The sequence below is a fragment of the Zerene cesonia genome, chromosome 9 (assembly GCF_012273895.1).
Source record: "Zerene cesonia ecotype Mississippi chromosome 9, Zerene_cesonia_1.1, whole genome shotgun sequence".
In the NCBI taxonomy this organism is placed as follows: domain Eukaryota; kingdom Metazoa; phylum Arthropoda; class Insecta; order Lepidoptera; family Pieridae; genus Zerene; species Zerene cesonia.
The window spans coordinates 1,568,492-1,580,253 of NC_052110.1; the positions used below are offsets into that span (position 1 = coordinate 1,568,492).

Genomic DNA, 11,762 nt, shown 5'->3' on the forward strand with positions numbered 1-11,762 from the left:
ATGGAAATGATATTATATACCCAAGTTTACCAAAGATTATATTACCAAATCTGATAAACTCCCAGACCGACAGGAAGCTTGTTAACCTGAAGGGTGCGAATTTAACTAACATCGATATGCTTCGGTATTTAATTGAAAATAGTGAAAATAGTGAAAGCCAGTTTAATAATTCAGTGAATAGTGCCGTCGGAGTGATTAACATTATAACTTTTGTATTAATCGTAATTATAATTGTAATTGTCGTAGTTACTAAGTCTAAATTAAGAAAAATATGTATTCAAGAAAATCCTTCAGATTCTCTTGAAACTGAGGATGGAGGAGTTATATCGGGGCCACCCGCAGTACATGCTAGTGATGTCGTATTTGTTAACGCGGCATAACTACGACCACCCTGTATTGCCTTTTGTATTTCTTCGAACAGAGTTGCAGCGTTGCATTATTGTTTAGCGATAAGTTTATAGTTTAAGGATTCATTCTGGTTGTAGAGAGCACTTATTAAAGACGTTTAAATAAAATCTTGTCTTTTTAAAAAACGTCCTTCGGTCCGTCGAAATTTGAGTAGATATTAATAAAGATCAGAGAAACAATTTGCTATAAAAATATGAAACATTCTAAGTGGTACAAACATTGGAAATGAAATGATAACACTCGGAAATATTACAGTGTTATACACTTCCTTGCAAGGATAAGTGATGTTTTCAATTGCTGCTGTTTGAATGTTAATCTTTACAGTTGTTGGGTGTTAATTAATGATACAGAAATTGTTTGTAAAGTGAAAAGTAGATAGGTATATGAAACTGAAATAAAATGGGTTAACCTAGCAACCTAACATACATTTTTTTTTTTTGGTTTTTTTAATCTATACTAATATTATAAAGTTGAAGAGTTTGTTTGAACGCACTGATCTCAGGAACTACTGGTCCGATTTTAAAAATTATTTCAGTATTAGATAGCCCATTTATTGAGGAAGGCAATATAGGCCATATATATATATCACGGGCGAAGCCGGGGCGGACCGCTAGTACTTGATAACTACGTTATTTTTCTACCGAGTGATTGTTTTTGGGTTTTAATAGGAAATTTATTATTTTTCACCATTTTCGAGTTTAGAGTGGTACTTCCTATCCAAGGAAGGTAATTTCTTGTAGAAAAGAATTATTAGAAAATCTAGCAACTAATGATAGTTGATTTCCTGAGTAGCTTGAGTTGTTTTATAGAGAGTATAAGACTCACCACGACTTTGTCCGTCCATCTACAATTTTTTGTAGTGATTTACAATAATAATATTAAAAAAAACTGAGATATTGAAGCTCGCTCAACAAAAGACTTTTAATAATGCGAAGTGTGTACTCGACATCTTAATCTTGCGAAGAAATCAAAAGGATTGGAGTATGCGGGCGATTTATGGAATCAAGAGGTTTAGTGAAACTGGTGGGGTGATTAATGCTGGAAAATATAATATAAGCAAATGAACTCTGGCGCAGTTACGGCTATCTTATCAGCACAAAGGTAACTGTTTCTTATTGATCAAATGCCTACAAAAATACTTTTATATCGAAATAAATTATCAGTCCGTACCTTTCTTTTAGCAAAAACTTATGATGAGACAGAGCACCTTCTTGAAATTCAAACATAAATATAAAAGTTCTTAATTACGGCTATTAAAAAATACTCGCTGTACACACACACACACACACATACACACGCACTCACACACGTACATACTCAAACTCCTCCACTTATAGGCAACTCAGTATATAGATATTTATTTATTTTTCTTCTCTATTGTATTCAATTATAATTTTTAATAATAATGCTGTCAAATGGCTCAAATTGTGAATCTACTTTAGAAGCAAGCTGTTTCTCCTAAATACAGGTTGCCCTGCAATCTAGCTAGGGAAACATCGGCTTGATATATGTAAACTTTAAAAATATATGTAAGACAAACCGTTTATATAAACTAAATTGTAATTGCTATAAATTGTAATTTTAAAAATGTCAAAAATGTATGTATGTATGTATGAAATAAATTGAATTGAATTGAATTGAAATACTCAATTGAATAAAGGTACAGTATTCATTGACATAATGTTTATTATATTTCCTGTTATTTTAATATATGTATAATATATTCAAGATAGGAGAAATGGATATTTGAAATACAATTATGTGAAATTAAATATTTATATAATTATACATACATATATAAACACGAATCCATGTTTCTTTCATAACACAAGTTAGACAAGAGTAGAAAAGAGGAACAGAAGATAGTCCCGGGGTTTTGGTGCGTAGTTCGTTGTAATTTCCAGGTAAAATATCAACCTCCGTTTCTCGGTTACCAAACTATCTTTTTGTCAAATCTCATCCAAATTGGTGCAGTAGTTAAGGCATGAAGAACAGATAGTCAGAGACAGAGTAACTTCCGCATTTATAAAATTAGTATACATTAGGGCTTAAATTATGAACATTGCGTAGAAAATTGGAAATTTACAAAAAAAATTTAATCAAATGGCCTATTAACATAGCTTTGATCATTTGACAGTTCGTATGAGTGCTAAATATAGTAATAATTCTTGAAATACAGAGGATAAATGGGGCACGAAGCATCCCCCAAACGTACCGACATTTCTTTGAACATACAAAGGATGAGATTCCATTCCACTCAATCAAAACTATGACATCACAAAACGGTACTTGCCATACAACTATCCCACATTCTAAATCATATCTCGAGAGCGACATTTGCATACGACCCAGCATCTCTGTAATATAAGGGAGAGGTCAAGTGGAAGGTGTTAAAGTACTTGGAGAAGGAAATTTGGTTCATGTATTCAGGTAGCAATATTGTTATGATCATTGACCGTTTTTTCTAGTGATATCTTTATATTGATTGTGTTGATTATTTAGAAGAGGAAGGGAATAATAATTATTTTAAACTAAACGGTAAACTGCTTTCAAATTATCAAACTAGGCTCGTTTAAATTTAATTCAGTTGAGTTTACTTCAATTATTATTTTGATGCAATAATAATGTACTTCAAAAGAAATAATTCACGCATTTTTCTACATCATTTATCCTTTTTTATATAATAAACAGTGTATTATATGTTATATAAATATATTTTATATTGTATGTTTATTTTATAGTGTCTGATTTAATAACGTAATCTATTAGCTGCGCCCTGCGGTTTCACCCGCGTAAGTCCGTATCTCGTAAGAATATCGGGATAAAAAGTTGCCTATATGTTATTCTAGTTGTCCAGCTGTCTACGTACAAAATTTCATTGTAATCAGTTCAGTAGTTTTTGCGTGAAAGAGCAACAAACACACACACACATCCTTGCAAAATTTCGCATTTATAATATTAGTAGTAGCGCCCATGGGCATTCATAAAGTTATAATCCTATTGTTTATTGTTTTATCGATTCTCGATTATTGAAATTCACGAGAAATATTCACCTAAATAATAGCACAAATATAAGATCAATGCATTCACAGCCATTTAATCAATGTGTTTGATACCAATGTCAAGTGTCAAAAGGGTGTTAAGTCAGTGCTAAGGGTACAGTGAGGGTACAAAAGGGTCTTTATATGCTGAAGTTTCCAGTGCGGTTAACGTTGGATGTGGAAGTCTTATTGTTTTGACATTATCGACTTGGGTCAAAGTGAACGTATATCTGGCAAGATTTGCAAATAGTTTGGGTAAAATTTATTAATGAATGAAGGAATTAATGAAAGAATGAATGAAAAATTATTTATTGTACATCATATAGAATACATTTAAAACACAATAATATATTAGAAAGAAGGCGGCCTGATCGCTAGCAACAGATCCCACTTCTTAATAATATTATAAATTCGAAAGTCTGTAAGGATGTGTGAGTGTTTCATACTCTTTCACGTAAAAACTACTGAACCGATTGCAATTAAATTTGGTACATAGATACCTGGACAACTGGAATAACATATAGGCAATAAAAAAAAAATCTCGATATTCCAACGGGATATGGACTTACGCGGGTTAAACCGCGGGGCGCAGCTACTTTCTCTATATTTATTAAAAATCGTATTAAAGTCCATTGTTAAGAGCTTCTGTTTTGGTTAGCTTTAATTATTTAACAAAAAATAATCAAATTTAATGGAAAATGGCGCCTTAATTCACCAATCAAATCCATTATTATGTTTAAAATATAGTATTTATAAATTTCTATTAGATAGAAAAGACGCATAGTCACGTAAGCAGTATTTTTACTCTTTTTATGCTTAACGAATTGTGCATTGACCTACGTAATTTTCACAAAATTAACTAACCAATTAATACCAGTAAAGGGTTAACAATAAGCCGGCATCTTAGTAATTATTTTGATAGGGCCGGTCTCCCGCGGGAGGGCATTACCGTAGACTGGGGCATGCATGCTTTAATTAGTTTCGGATTAGCTATTGTGATTAATTGACGTCACCTGGACTAGGATTATGGGATTTTTGGTTTGTATGCTGATTGTGTCGTTGTTTAACCGTAACACAATAGAGTCACGAAGTAATTTATTTATTTAAAGTAACTACACACAACAGATAAAGAGCACATTGAGCATATTGGAAATTACATAATTATTTTTGTGTTCAGATCTCAATTCAATAATAAATTACCACTTATAATTCCTATTATGTTTAAGTTTATAATGTTAATCATCTACATATCTACATCAATAACTGTAAAAAAAATATTATATATTTGCTTGTTTATAAGTAAGTATTACATTCTTATTTAAATATCTTTTTCATGTCTAACTGTACTATATTTAACCATGACATAATTTTATCAATTCTATAAGTATCAATACACTAATTAAAATTTAATACAATAAAGACAATTGTATTATTGTATCTAGTGTGAATATACCGAATAGATTAATACAAATAGTTTTAGTACTTTTTTTATAGTTATATATTTTTCTAATGAGTTTTACATAGAAAACCAATATGCTGGTCAGGAAACTGGTTATATAATTAATACTTTTTATTTATTACAAGCTAGCGACCAGCCCCGGCTTCGCACGGGTGCAATTAAATATGACATATATAAACCTTTCTCATGAATTACTCTATCTATTAAAAAACAACAAGATCTAAGCATACCGGCACACAGACGGCGGAAAGCAACTGTGTTTCATATAATATAGCATTATATAAAGAGTTGTTATATTGTTAAACCAATTGTTTTAATACCCAAAGAAAATGTCTGAAGGTACAATTAAGAGGGATTTTAAAAGATTATGCTAAATTACGACAAGTTAAACCGCCGAAGTCGCCTTAACGCAAATTTTGCCATAATTATGTGATATAATAGAGTTCGTATTTTGTTACATACGAAATAAGTAAATTGAAAATATTACAATATGATGAAGTGAAGGTCTTTGAAAATTTGTTTGTTTTAGCATGTGTCCAACTTTTTAATAATTATGCCGACTATAATAAATAATCAGTACCTAGATACTTATACAAAAAAATGAAACAAACGAATTAAATTTAAATGAAAATACGTACTATGATAGTTTATTATCATTCTCAATTGATCATAATCATGGACATTCAAATATTCCGTTATCTACACTAATATTAAAAAGAGGAAGAATTTGTATTTTTGTTTGCTCGTAATGCATAAACTCAAAAACTACTAGACCGATTTCAAAAATTCTTTCACCATTTGCAAGCTGCAACTTCACTGAGTGTCATAGAGTATACATGTACCATGAGCAAAGCCGGGGCGAACAGCTAGTCTTTTAAATATCGAATACCTACCTAAAAAGAGATTAATTATCTTTCAAATACATCTATATCAACCTTAGATGAATTTATCTCAACTAACCAACTACATACACATACTTTACAAATCATTACATAGTAGAACACAATTTTATTTATTTACTTATCAAAATAACCAAATCCCTTTCGCCGTCTGTATGTTTGCATGATATCTAGATGTTTAAAATTACTCAACAGATTTTGGGTTTTTTCAGTAGATAGAGTGATTCAAGAGGAAGGTTTATTTTTATAATTATGTAGAAAAGGGGGGAAATTTTACTTCGAATTTAACGCCTGCTAAGCCGCTGGTTTATTAAATATGGTAAAAAAACTTGTTTAGTCTAAATCGTCTCACTAATCATGATAATACGATAATCTGATGAAATTATTGTATTGTCACATGATTGTGACTGATCCTTGATAAATGTACAAAATTTAAATTAAATCTATCGGTACAAAACCGATATAAATCGACTTGAAAGAAGTCGTATACACACAAACACTCAGGTAAAGCTAATAAAAGCGTGTTAAAAACACTTCAATTTCCACAAAACACAAGCGAACGAACTTCATGTTACTTCTCACTTAACTGAAGTGTGCTGTAATTTTAAAGTTTCTGCTAAATGTCACTCCAGCTCATATTTATCCAAATACGAAGCAGAAGGAAAACAGATTCCGTGTCGCATAAACTCGCTAGATGTATGAAGTTTCTTCTGTAAATATACCTAAGAGACAAGTCTAGTCTTAGTATAAGTCCACTACCATTAGCTACAATTGTGTTTAATTTCAATCGAGTTTACTGTGATTCTTTTGCGTGTTTGAATTGGTTTAGTGTGTCGTAATCGTATCAAAATTATAAGGTAAATAACGACAAATATTGACATAATTACGTAAATATTGACGTTTATTGTGTCGCCATATAAATGGGCCACGAAATTATTATCGGCTAGTATTATCCTTTACCGTACCTACTATAATAATAGACTACTAATAATATTAATTAAGTTAAGTTAAACCTAATACTCAAAAGTTCGTGCAAAATCATTGTAGAATACAAATATAATGTGGACATAACTATCAATAGAATCCATCCTCTGTGGGATCATTTAAGAAAATGAAACCAAACGAATATACTGACTTCAATAGACTTAAACAAAACAGCTTACGCGGCGAGACGTTGACATGACGTGAATTTTATTCGAGTTTCATTCTAATTGACGTGGTAAGGGCGCCATTACCATGTGTCCTGAGGGAAGGAAGCGTTTGTCTTTTTAGCACATTTGTTTAAGCGATAGTTGTATTTCTTAGCCCGCATTTTCTTTAAAAAGTATCAAGATATTGCAGTCGTATTTCAGTTTTGCGGCGTTTGTTTCGTTGTAATTCTGTAGTTGGATGGTTATAGAGCTTATAAAGTTATCTGTTACATAATAAACTATGATTTATTTGTCCGGGCTATCAATATTGTTCTGAATAGAAATGCATACTAAACAAAAATAAATTAATTCAATGATAATACAGAGAGCTTCGTTAAATGATCTTTCGAAGATCAAACGAAAACCCTGCCCCATCCTCCAATGTATCTCAGGCACTTCCAAACTCACATCCAACCACTATATCTACATATCATATTAACAATCATCATTAACAGTAGACGCAATTAATGCTAGGGTGACCATGATTCCGACCATTCAATCAACACTGGGACATAGTCATAAACCGGACAATAAATACTCGTCGGCGATCGTCAGACTCGACATTTATGATACGAACGCGTGACACAAATCGCTTGGGGTGATTGTAATTGATGCAGAATGTCCATTTTTACATATATTTCCTTATGTATTAGAACGTGGAGTTTTGGTGTCGATGAATATGAATCTCATTCAATTGTGAATTTTTAGGTAGGATCTAAGTCTTTAGGTTCATGTTTATTCATAAAAATGTTCGTATAGCTTATTGCCAAACTTTTTATTTGTTATGTTAATCACCATGATACTACATAAACTTGGTAATGAAACACTCAGTTTACCTTCGAAACGATACATATTTACATCCTTAATTACAATAATTAATAGTAATCAGAATACGTAAACTGAAAAAAAATTACGTAAATCACATTGATATAAAACTTTCGATAAATAATGTATATTTACAAAAAATTCGTTTCATTAAGTTACAGATAAAATGAAATCGAATATAGACACTTCAAAAATCATCACAATAGAGCGCTCTCGCGAATATTATGAGTATCGATAAACGCGTAAAATGAAACAGGAAACGGACGTCCAATAAACGTCAGCCAGGATAATGACGTCACGCTTGTGGCGCTTCCGAAATATTTTTACGTACACCGTCCGGATCGTAAAAGGTTTACGAGCTAGGTTTATTAATCCACACTATTTATTACAAATGGTTACCCTTGTTTTGTTTTATATTGCATTCATAAAAACTGTGTGACGCTTTCGCTAATTATCTGTAATTAGAATGCTTTTGTCTGTCTTTCTTTGCAGAGGACAGTCCAGCAAGAAAGTCTTTAAACTTTAATAAAATATGCATAAATGACCTAGATGGGAAGAAAAACTAGAAAATCTATACTTACCTCCATTTACTACTATTTCCTTTAATATCTCACTGACTTAATATATAACTTTTAATATAGACCATTTCTTATACAGGCATTTCTATTGGAAAGTAATTCTTTTCTGACATTCGCTTCTTATTTGATTTTATTCTTATAACATTATCGTAAGATTTAACCCAACATTTCAAACACCTAGTAAAATAATAAATCTGTTATTATTATTCGTGCAGAATTTCTCTACAATATACTAACTATAACTATCTCTATAATAATACAATCATCGATAGCATCATATCATTACATAACTGAAAACAAGACACCATCAAAGCCCAAGCACTCTAATTTGTCCTCCAAAATTATATGTAAATATCACAAATATTGTACGGTCATTCCTTGCTTAATTAAGTGTAATTCAGCACGATTCCATTGAAATCCGGTCGCAAATCAAAATGCCCGTATCTTCTATGGGAAAGTAGATCGTCCGGTGAATTGGTGATTATTATTTGGGGTCATTTGGCTAGGATAAAAGCGGACAACCCCATTATTCAAATCGTGGTGTGGAGTCGATGGTGGAATTTTAAAATTGAAATTTTTAAATATTTTAACGACGTATGAAGTATAAGTAAATTGAAAATGAGTAATTATGATACAAATGTACTACAAGAATTATTGTAATTAAAAAAAATGTTTTAAGTTCTTTAAAACTAGATGATATGTTGATATGGAGATTTTGATATGTAAAATTTTTTGCTTAAAACATTGTTTATTTATGACATGTTAAGCGGGAACGGTGTCATACCAACACTCAGAATGTTTATAATATTGTTTTTAATTGGATTAACTTTCCCAGCTAATTGTTACAATGTATGTAAGCAGAAACATTGAATTATGACAACTTATGACTACATGTACATACACAGGTTAATAGGATATTTCTAAGTTCCAGTTACAATCATAATTCATTTCTAATAAGCTCTATTAAACTAATAGGAAATTGATTAAATTTGAATTTCAACAGCGACTCCACAGTTTTGTCTAATAAAAATTCCTAAAACCCATTTGTCCGGTTAAATGGAGTAAATTTTTTCCATCTTGCGACTGATAGCCGCCAGTAATTGAGAGTCAGCTCTGAATATTTATTGTCTTGTAAACTCAAACATTTATTTATTCAATTAAACTTCTTATAGAAGCACTTTTGAATCGTCATTTTATACAGTTTTAACATTTACAACCGGTTCGGAAAGCAGTTTCCACAGAGAAGAGCCGGCAAGAAACTCTGTAGTTGCTCTTTGTAGTATGTAGAAAACAATGATATGGATTTTGTGAAACTTCCTTAAATCAGTTTATTTACAAATAGTTTTTGTTGAGGCGGTACCATGGAGGCCCAAGGTACAAGCGTTTTCAATGGAGAAATATTGGATTCGATCTCAGTGTAGGATTAATAAACTCTTATTCATCACTTCTCCTATTAAGTATCCCTAATATTATAAATGCCAAAAGGAGCAACGAAATTAACAGGAATTATGCAGAGAAAAATCTGCGACTGTTGAGTTCATTTAGTTTCGTTATCATTTGACAATTCGGGGCAAACCGCGGGCGGAAAGCAAGTAGAATAAAACGTATTATAATGCTTGTCGGTAAAACTTATAGTAAGATTTTAAAATTTGTGTGTTAATGTATATATTTTTTTGAAATAGTTATTTATATCACGGGGTTTTAATGTGAATATTTAATTTTAAATGTTATCAATGTAATATGTAGATGTTACATGTTGTTTGATCTCAATTTCTAGTTATGAGAAAGATTTCAATAGCAGTAAAACACACATTTAAATATGACACATTAATGCTCTAAGTTAATCAGAAAGAATAAATCAATAACAAAGGTGTGTTTCTAATTAGTCTAAATTAAAACCTATACACGTAAACTAGGAAGCAAAATTCCGTCTCACCACATTAATGTGATTCTAATAAGTAGACCATACCATTTTGTACTTTACATAACAAACAGAAACAATGACTCATCATATATTTAACACGGCTATTAACGTATTTCATCGACCATAAACACACCTGGTCACCAGACATTTTTTTTCTTGACGCGTGGCTTGCATTTTGCACATTATAGAAAAAGCAAAAAGCTAACATCACGCGGTGTTCCCAGGCGGTCACCCATCCAAGTACTGACCGCGCCCGACGTTGCTTAACTTCGGTGATCGGACGAGAACCGGTGTACTCAACGTGGTATGGACGTTAGCGACAATGCAACTAAAATTTAGAGATAAAAATTTAGGTTAAAGTTTAAAATCTTTCTAGTCAAATAACTAATTGTAAGAACCTACTAATATGATCAGTTGTTCTTTTACGCAAAATGTAATAATAAAATATTTAAAATGCGTTATTGTACCATATAGACTACATACCAAACTCCTAGAAACATAAAACAATCCGAAGATCAAATTCACATGATTGTTTATCTGACTTTTTACTATTATTACTGTAGATAATAAAATGAAAAATACATTTTACTTTAGTTCAAATTGTGATTATTGTCATTAAAATGTGTCTAGCATAATTGCTTGTAAAGCATGGGTAAAACACAATTATTATAGTTCCAGGTGCAGTTTTAAAAAATCAGAAGTACCCGTGCGTAACCCGTATAGGTTGCCTACAAGAAATACTAAGTTAGGTCAAGCGTAAAACCTAGCACTATTGGACACAAGACATCTGCCATATGTAACCTTTAAATCGCACACCTTGAGTGCAAAAAATTTAAAGGTCAACCTTCGCGCCGTGTGCCTAGGCGGTCACCCATCCATCTACTGACTGATTTCGACGTTGCTTAACTTCAATGAGAGAACGAGATCCGGTGTGTTCTACGAGGTATGGAATTTGGTGTTTTTTTTTTATTTCAAAAATAAGTTATTACATATTAAATTACAACTACTTACCTTAAAGGAATCTCTTAATATTATATTCTTTACGAAATAGTCTCCCTTTCTTTCCTTTTCTCATCAAAATTTTCGCTTCGAATAAATTCATCCGAAACATTATTAAAATAATAAACACCTGAATAAAGTACCGAATTAAAAGCATTAATCATTTTTTAAATTCCCTAACCTTATTCAAAATCATAGCCGCAAACAAGCTACAAACGTCAATCGTCTTGACAAACACATTCAACCGTTATTTTACTATTTAATTACATACAAGCGTATGTAAAAAATAATTAGTTGGTAGTAAGTGATGCGTATCATCGCTACTATACTGGCCTGCAAACATCTGTCGTTTGAACTTTAATGAATACACCTTGACTGTCCCGTAAGTGCGGGCAAAAAATAATCAGTGTATCGCTAACTGTACTAATAATAACTTTAT

At 31.6% G+C, this 11,762-nt stretch overlaps 1 non-coding gene across 1 annotated transcript; it reads right to left on the reverse strand.

Moving 5' to 3' along the window:
- Positions 1 to 10,523: 10,523 nt before the first annotated feature.
- On the reverse strand, positions 10,524 to 10,642 carry LOC119829206. Its single transcript, XR_005287791.1, has one exon. It is a non-coding gene; the product is annotated as a 5S ribosomal RNA (ribosomal RNA).
- Between the last annotated feature and the right edge of the window lie 1,120 nt (positions 10,643 to 11,762).